This window comes from Poecile atricapillus, chromosome 2 (assembly GCF_030490865.1).
Source record: "Poecile atricapillus isolate bPoeAtr1 chromosome 2, bPoeAtr1.hap1, whole genome shotgun sequence".
Classification (NCBI taxonomy): domain Eukaryota; kingdom Metazoa; phylum Chordata; class Aves; order Passeriformes; family Paridae; genus Poecile; species Poecile atricapillus.
In genome coordinates this window covers 125,457,782-125,466,113 of record NC_081250.1, presented here as the reverse complement: position 1 = coordinate 125,466,113, position 8,332 = coordinate 125,457,782, and the positions used below count along the sequence as shown (strand labels likewise).

General features: G+C 46.7%; 1 protein-coding gene across 3 annotated transcripts in view; it reads left to right on the top strand.

Annotated features, from left to right (window-relative positions):
• The first annotated feature begins 303 nt into the window (after positions 1 to 303).
• The window catches only part of PAG1 (phosphoprotein membrane anchor with glycosphingolipid microdomains 1), a 111,278-nt gene continuing 103,249 nt past the window's right edge, over positions 304 to 8,332 (top strand). For 2 of the 3 annotated variants that reach the window (XM_058832238.1, XM_058832239.1), the window contains exon 1: positions 304 to 558. The gene's annotated coding sequence lies outside the window, so the exon portion shown is untranslated. Of the gene's footprint in view, positions 559 to 948; positions 1,098 to 8,332 lie in introns of those variants that run through there. The other variant, XM_058832241.1, reaches the window with a different exon arrangement.

Below are 8,332 nucleotides of genomic sequence, written 5' to 3'. Positions count from 1 at the left end.
GCGGCGGCCCCAGCATCCGCCGCCGCAGCGCCGGCCCGGCCCCGGCTGCTCCCCGCTGCTCGGGGGCGGCCAAGGCGCCCCGGGGCCGCGGCAGTGCCGCAAGATGGGCAGCGGAGCAAGGCGCTGCGGCGGCGGCCGTGGCCCCGCAGCCCCCGCAGGGGCGTGCCGTGCCGAGCCGAGCCGTGCCGTGCCTGTGCCGTGCTGGTGCTGGTGCTGCGCTCGCTGCCGGCCCGCGGCGCCGCCGCCGCATCCATCGCTCCGGGGCCGGCGGCGCGGGGACATGCGCAGTGCCCGCGCCGCGCTCCGCGGCCGCGCTCCGGCCCCTCCGCCGCCTCCCCCGACCCTCCCGCCGGGCGGAGGAGGGGGAGGGAGAGAGGGGGAGGAGGAGGCGGGTAGGGAGAGAAAAGGAGAGGAGAGAAGAGAGACGAGAGACGCGCCGCAACTTGCTGCCTCCCCTCCCTGCTGTCCCTGGCCGCGCCGCTGCCCGGCCCCTGCGCGCTGCGCTCCGCGGGAGGCGGCATCCAGGGACGCACCGCTCCGCGGGGCCGGCGCCTCCCGGTGAGTTGGGGGCGGTGCGCGAAGTTGCCGCGTCTGTGTTTTGGGGCTGCCGCTGCAGTCGGTGCGGGGGCCGGCGGCGGAGCTGCCCTGGCTGGCCGCGGTCCGCGCTGCGGGCAGGGCGGCGCACGGGCGCTGCTGCGGGCGGGGATCCCGGGAGCAGCGGGCACAGGTGCGGGACACGGCCCCGGCGGGGTCAGCTGCGCGCATCTCCAGCCAGCCGCTGCCAGCCAGCCCGGAGCCGTGTTTCCATTGAAATCCTATTGCGCAGTGACGGGCTCCAGTTTGTTTCACTGTGGTATCTGCTCTTGGGCTTGGAAAGTCTTTAGGAGGAAGGAAGGAAGGGGTCGCTGGGGCGAGCGGGGGCTGCTCCTCGAACAGAGCTGCAAGCATAGATTGTCCCTAGCGCATCGTGTGCCGGGTGTGCTGCGCCGAGCTTTCGGCTCTCTCCGTGCTCCGGAGAGGGAAAGGAGAAACTGCCCCACGGTCACAGCAGAAAGTTGAGCAGCTTGAGATGCTGCGGACACTAATGGGCCAATTAGGTAAATAAACAAACATAGTGATTTATAGGTGTCTGAACTATGGTGCTTTGAACGATAGAGCTCTTTAACCTTTCTTTCTAATCTAGCCTTAAGAGATTTGGTTTTCAGGAGAGTAATATATCATCTGTGGTGCTGAATACACGAGTTGATTCCATTTGTAAAAGGAATGGCCTTTGAAATAATACTAAGCTATTAAGCAATAAATGCAGAAAAAGAGTGAGAGCAAAGATAGAATTTTGGCAGAAAATATTTCCCCCCCCTACCTAGGAAGCCTAGCAGCTGTGCTTGATTAACTTTTAACCAGAGTTCTTATTTTATTAACTTAAACTTCAGAAAAATAAGCGTGCTTGTTTTTGTCTTGAAACCAGTGGCAAATCCCCCTTAGTCCTCTCAAAGTCTGTCTGTGTTGCAGATAAGTGATGATTGAAGCAGCATCTGTTAAGAGAATTTGTAGAAGCAAATGCTGCTAAAGATACCCAGTAGGTAAATGGAAGTACATTGTCATTGTATTTGTTTCTCTTAGCCAATACAGAACGAGACATTTCAAATTCCAGGGGGTTTTATTTAACGTCTTTAAAATTTTTTCAGGTGCACAGCTTCATTATAGCAAAAGTACCTCCCCTAGTTGGAAAACTGATTAATTCAGGTCTTAGCTTATTTAACAAAGGACAAATTCTGCAGGCTGTGGGGCATCTCCTGTAAAGGGTGAGTGTCTTTTGCACTCATTGAAAAAGAAAATAGTACACTATGTGTAACACCTTGCAGGCCTGAAGTATTAGCGCAATTTTATATTTAACCAGCATTTAAACACAGATTTTTATTAACATAAAATCAATATTCAGGTCAGCAATGGGGATGTGCAACTTCCAAATGAGAACCTGATCTGGAGGCAACACATTGCTCATATGAGTAAAGGCTGTGGGATATGACAGTCACCGAACTCACCTATCTTTTGTTTGGTTCCTTTTATGAGATGCCGTTTAATGAGGAAAAGAAACAGGTAATTCATTGTGTTTTAAGACACAGTGTTCCTCATAAGCGTCATTGCCAGGCATTTGAAAGTGAATGTGGCTTTAGATCATATATTGTATACAAATGACTGCTACTAGATAACTTAAGTTCTGAATTTATTCTGTTATTAAAGTTATATTGATCAGAAAGTGGCAACTGGATTCCAAGTCCTAAACAAGGAAATATTGATGATCTTAGAGTTAATTTATATTTTAGGGAGCACTGAGGAGTCCACAAGAAAAGTAATCAAGTTTTTCTTGCTGGATGTACAGTGGCAATTAGTTAAGGAACCCTCTTTCCCAGGGTACTGGGAACTTCATTGACACACAAAGGAGTTAAATGAGTTTTATCAGCTCATTGATGACCATGGTAAAGTGCTTTAGAGTTTAATGGCTGGAACAGGACAGTTCTTTTACTTCCAGTAAGGATGGGGACAGAGAACTGAGGGGCTTTTCCAAAGTAGTTCCAAACCCATACAATTTGTAACTGTAAAAAAATAATGAAAGAATAAGATTAATAGACCAAGAAGACTCAAAACCGTGTGACAATTAAAACAATTAATCATTCAGGTAACATTACCGAGGCCTCCACAGCAATGCCTCTGCTTCCAGGTCTTGAGACTGGGGCTGGTTTTAGGCACAGGATGCGAGGGTAGCTCAGCCTGGGAGCGGCGTTGGGGAGGGACAGGTGTCCTGTAGTCTGATGGCTGTGCTGTGGCTGGGAGAGAGCCCAGGCAGGGGGAAGGGGTGCAGGGTGCTGCCACTTACCCTTATCCCCAGGTTGCTAAGCTGAGATGGGGAATGCCTCTCTGCCATGCTCGAGGGTTTGCTGAATGTATGGCAACTGCTGGCCCAGGCCCTGGGTGGAGCCAGCAGGGGAGAGAGAGGTGCTGGATGGAGCTCTAGCTGCACAGCCTGTGGCTTGCAGGCAGGCTGCCCTGGCTGTTTGCTGCCCGTCCCAGCATCCCAAGGATACCATCAGTAGCAGGCCTTATACTGGGTGTAATAATGCCAAAAAAGCTCTGGTGAGGGAAGAAGTTCAAGTTTCTTCCATGGGAAAATGGTCTATTTGTAAATGTTCTTATGATAAGATACTGCTTGCATGGAGTGAAACATGGAAAGGGCAAGCAGCACACACTCATTTGTGCAATACTACTAGAGGCAATCTCTAAATTTTGAAATCACTATGCAGTCATGTGGGCATCGTGAAGCAACACAGATGAGGAAGCTGAATGCTGATTTGGCTTCCAATTTACTGCAGATAATTGAGGTGCCCTTGATGTTCCCCCATCTCCATCCTAATACCCCTTATGCTCTGAATTGCTGCACTGTGATGGAGGTTCTCTATCGGTCGCTCCTTCCCCCTGGTCCCTCACCTCCCAAAATCCCTGTGTGCCATGCCAGCACAGCATCCCAGTGGTGCCCTGCTTGTGAGCTGGGGTGAATGGCAGCCTGCAGGTGTTCAGTGACTCACTCAAGGCCCCAAACTGCAAACCCCTCTGCAGTTTCATTCTGTTTCTCTTCTGTGGTGAAGCAGTTTTTTTGGCAACAACACTGTGCCTTCAGCTACCTGGGCAGGGCTGGGCAAGCTGCAGGTGGTGGGACCTCCAAAGCTTGCTCCTGAGAAGGTGCACCAAGTGCAGCTGTGAGGTAGATGACGAGTGAGAGGAGATGCGCCTTTGCTTCATGGATGTGATATAACCCAGTTTTAATTAAAGCAGCCACAACAGATTATTAGTGGGGATAAATACTGCCTTGTTACAGCCCTCTTGGGTCATATGTAAGCAGTATTCGTTTTAGAAAGGATGAATGAATAGTCAGTGTGAAGGATAAAGATCAGCATTGTTAATCACTCTGGAAGTCTTCCGTGGGAAAGTATAAACTCATGAGGAAAGATAGCCCATAAATGTCATTTAAATATTTAAATAACTTGATGATAAAATTTTGATAATAAAGGCGTGCAAGTACCAAGTTATGTTTGAGTTCCTGTCAAAGATAGCTAGGACTTGTACAGTTGGCTTCAATCATTGGTAGGCTGTGTTTCTACTTCATACTTTGCTAGCAGTAATGAAGAGCTCATCTTCAATGCCACCTATGGGGGAAAAAAATTATCCAATTTTTCTTGTCAAAGTGCAGAGAAATACTTTAGAAACTTGGGAGGCTATGTTTGCTTAAGATCTTGAGCTTCAGGAGGGGTTAACACTTCCCCTGTGGTATTTGTGGGTAAGCAGTGTGCCAGGTGCCTTTATCTGGGCTTGAGTCAGGGGACTGAGCATCCAGCTGCCATTTGTTGCTGTTGATACATCTGCAGGATGAGAAGAATGACTCCAGGTGGGAAAGAGTGGGTCCCCCCTATTAATAAGAGGAAATGATAGGATTTGTGTCTCTACTGTTCCTTGATTTTCTAATTCTCACTAAAGTTTCTTTTGCCCTTTCATACCTCTCAGAACGCCTTACAACTGCTGGGGAAAAAAAAATCTGTGTGCTTTCATGTAAATGCAATGAGGATAAGCCTTTGAAAATATATGTAGCTGATGTTGATGAATAAACAAATTTGGCCAGGGTAAATCTTTTCATCTAACTTCAAGAGCCACGTTGTAATGAAGTAAGTATAGATGTACTTAATGGGCTTCTTTCATCCAAATATATAGCAAACCCTTTAAAGTAATGCAAACAATTCTAAAATGGATTTCTAAGTGGCTTTTTTTTTTGTTGTTGTTGTTGTTTTAATATTGGAGCAGTTTAGTCTACCCAGGCTAGGCCAGGAATGGAGCTTGTGCCTGGAGCTGTGCAGATGCTGAGGTGAATGCTGGCCTACAGGGGAGAGTGCAAGAACATGAGAGACCCAGCTCTTCTTCTGGGGTGTTGTGCAGTTAAGGCAGGAAATGCTCATTCCATGTGTAGTGTAAAATGTATTATTTGATGAGTGTCTCCCCAGACATTTCCCTTTGGAAGGCAGCTTGCAGACAAGGCTCCAAGAGGCAGGGCCTGCTGTCTGTTCCCCCTTGGCTGTGCTAAGCCCAGGCTGCATCAAGAGCCCCCCAAACTCAGGATGACTGGCTGCCTTCCTCTGGGGCCACCTGTGCATGGCATGCCACTGCTTGGCCGGGTGTAAGCCTGACTGTGGGGCTTGCTCTGCAGGACTCATCCCGGGGTGCCCCAGAGTACCTGAGCTGGGTGTTAAAGGTGGCCTTGGGGCCATCATGACAGCTGCCATAGACACGATCATTGGAGTGTGACTGCAGCAGTGGTGGTGACTTTGGCAGCATCTTGTTGGCTGGAAGCTGTGGGAAACTAGAGCTCAAAGGTTTTGCAGATCTGGGCATTTACTGTGTGCCAGTGGATTGGGTTTCATTTCAAGTCTTGCAGGATGACTGTTTTCAATGATAGCATTTGTAAACAGATTAATGACTTTTTGTGCAAATGTCTTGCACATTCAACTGTTTGGTTTCACTGCCCTTGCTTGTAAAGAATGTGTAATGTTTGTCTTTCCCACGTCATGGAAAGAGTTTCCAGATCTTCTCTTTAAAAAGTGCAGTTGTAAAACAATTTTACTTCGAAAGCAAGTCTTTGTTTTAAAAAGGATAAACCTTGTTCTGGAGAAAAAGACCTTCACTTGGTCTTATATTTTCTTAATAGGAAAAGTTCGGATCCATTAAATCCCGTTGTGAAATAAAATCCCAATCACAGCTGGGCAATATTAGAATTTGAGTATTAGACTATTTAGATAACTATATCAGCATAATTACAGAAATTCTTCAGGATGAGATTTTTCTTTGCTGAGATCTTGATAAATGGGGAATACTGTAAAGAATGATTTCTGTGAGTCTTAGAGGACTTTTGTGAAAGAGGTTTAAATCCAGGAGACCATCGTACTTTGAAAAACATAGTGGTGATTTACTAATGTCCAGACTGAACTCACTGTTTGACACCTCGAATAATCACACCAGTCCAGTTTAGCTTGCATCTGGTTGTGTTGTGCTGTGTGTACAGAAGTCAAATGTATTAAAAACTGCTCAGCTTTGGATGTGTTCATCTGGGGATTTGCTCATAAATAATTGATAACCCTCTGAAACAAAATCTCTTCATTACTCCGTGGATTGCTCACCTCTTCCCTCCCGCGCTCATTGTTCTCGCAGGCGGGGGAAGAAGGAGGCGCTGCTTTAATGAAGGTGCACGTCAGCCTCTGCTTCTCCTTCCAAAGGTCATCCAGCTAAACAGTGGCAGTGAAATGCTTGACAAAGATAAACATTTTATGGAGATACGTGGCGTTCCAGTGTTTCAGAGGAACCACTGAGCTGCTGTGTTTAAGGCTTCTTTGCATCCTAGCATAGAAGCAGTGCAGATGCTGAATTACTGAATCGATGAAATGTTTGCATCTAGTGTGCTGCAGGACGTCAAATTAAGGGTCGTTTGCTGTTCAGTACCAATTACAGCTGTAATGTTTGGGCTTGATCTTTCATGAGTTTACTGCTAAGGATACCATTAAGTATCCTTGCACAGGCTGTTTGCTGCAAATGGGACAAGTCTTGGTGAGCAGTGCTTTCTCACTGGAGCAAGAGTGAGTTCCCATTTACCAGACATTGATGCATAGTGATGAATTTCCTTTTTTGCAAAAAAAACCACAACAATTCTGTGTCCACTGACCTAAAGTCTGAGTTGATCTAACAAAATCTTGTTTTAATGGAAAAAGTGTCTTAATGTAAGTTCAGTTCATCTTTTTGATGACTTGATTGTTTCAGAATTATTAACCAGATTCTGCAAGAGTCTTTAAAGGTGCTAATACTTGCTTGCATTTAATAGCCCTAACTATTGCTAATGTACAGGAAATGATCAAATCACATCACTGAGAGAGAGCCCGAACAAGTCTTACAGCTATTTTAATGTGAGTTTTCAGATGTAACTCTTCTTAATTGAAAGGTGAATGCTATAAAGGCTTTTTGTCAGACTGCTGTTTCTAGATGTCAGTACTTTCTGTGGACTAACTGGAAGTCCTAGAGTGCTGATCCCAGCTTTCAGCTTCAGGATTCATAGCTCAGGCTCTTCCTTTTTTACTTGGCAGAAGTATGCATCTGTGGTGGTGTCTGGATTTATGTCTTCCAAAGAAATATTGGATCAATCAAAGAAAATGAAAAAGATTTTCTGAAATGGTAATCACATTCTAGCTGATACTGGAAAGAACAGAGCCTTCGCTTCTTCTCTAAGCCACAAGATTAAGCTTGCTTATAAAGGATTAACAGAGCTCTCTTCTGTTAATTCGTAGTGGTCTAGTCGAAGTGCCCGATTCTACATCAGTGGAAAATCCATTATCAATCAATGAGAATTTTGCAGCTGAAGCCAAAGGGATTAGAAGCTCATCATTCAGGAGTGTCTGAAGGAGAGAAAGCCCCTGCTATGCTTGTTGCCACACAGCTGTGAGCCACCGCTGGAGTGTGCCCACAAAACATGGCAAAGGAAAGTGTTCAGCCGCCTGGGGGCTATTTCCAGAGACTGTGGAAGGGCTCGTGCCACGCGCCAGGGCTGAAGAGGAATTTGCATCATTTCCTGGGGTGCTGCTGGTAGCGGGCCACTCCTCATGTAAAGCAAGGTGATTTCCAACTGGAAAAGGTGCATGGAGAAGGATAACCTGAAGCCTTCTTCCAGGGCTTGTGCTGTGCTTGGGGGAGAGTTAATGAGGAGGTCAGTGAGTAGGAGTTAAGGGCGGTGGAAGAGGGGTTCAGGTTTGGGGATAAGGGGTGCAGAGGAGCCCTGGTGCCTACAGCCACTGCTCAGGCTGCCCTCCCAGGCACACTGGTTTAGGAGACTGGAGTGTTAGGGAGGGACAGGAAGACATTGCTGAAGAGGTTGCTAAAGAATTTGCTACTGATGATGTTATGGGTGATTTCCTAACAAACTGCACTGTCTCCAGAACTTTCTTCCTTCAATGAACGACAGCTAACTTTTCCTTCTAGTGAAGTGAACAGAGCAACATTCAGACTGTTAGAGCCTGCAAACTAGAGCAACTTACTTTAGTTTGGGATATTCACCAAACACATTCCAAAATATAGTTTTACTTTCTTTTGAAATGCTGTCAGAGAGCTTAGCTAAAAATAGCTCTGATCTCGAGCCTAGCTGTGGGGAAAAGCAGAGTCTCTGTGGCTTCCACTGCAACATTTGGTAGTTACTTTTCCACAAATGGAGGCTAAATGGAAGCTTAATAAAAAGCTATTCAGAGTAAAAATTACA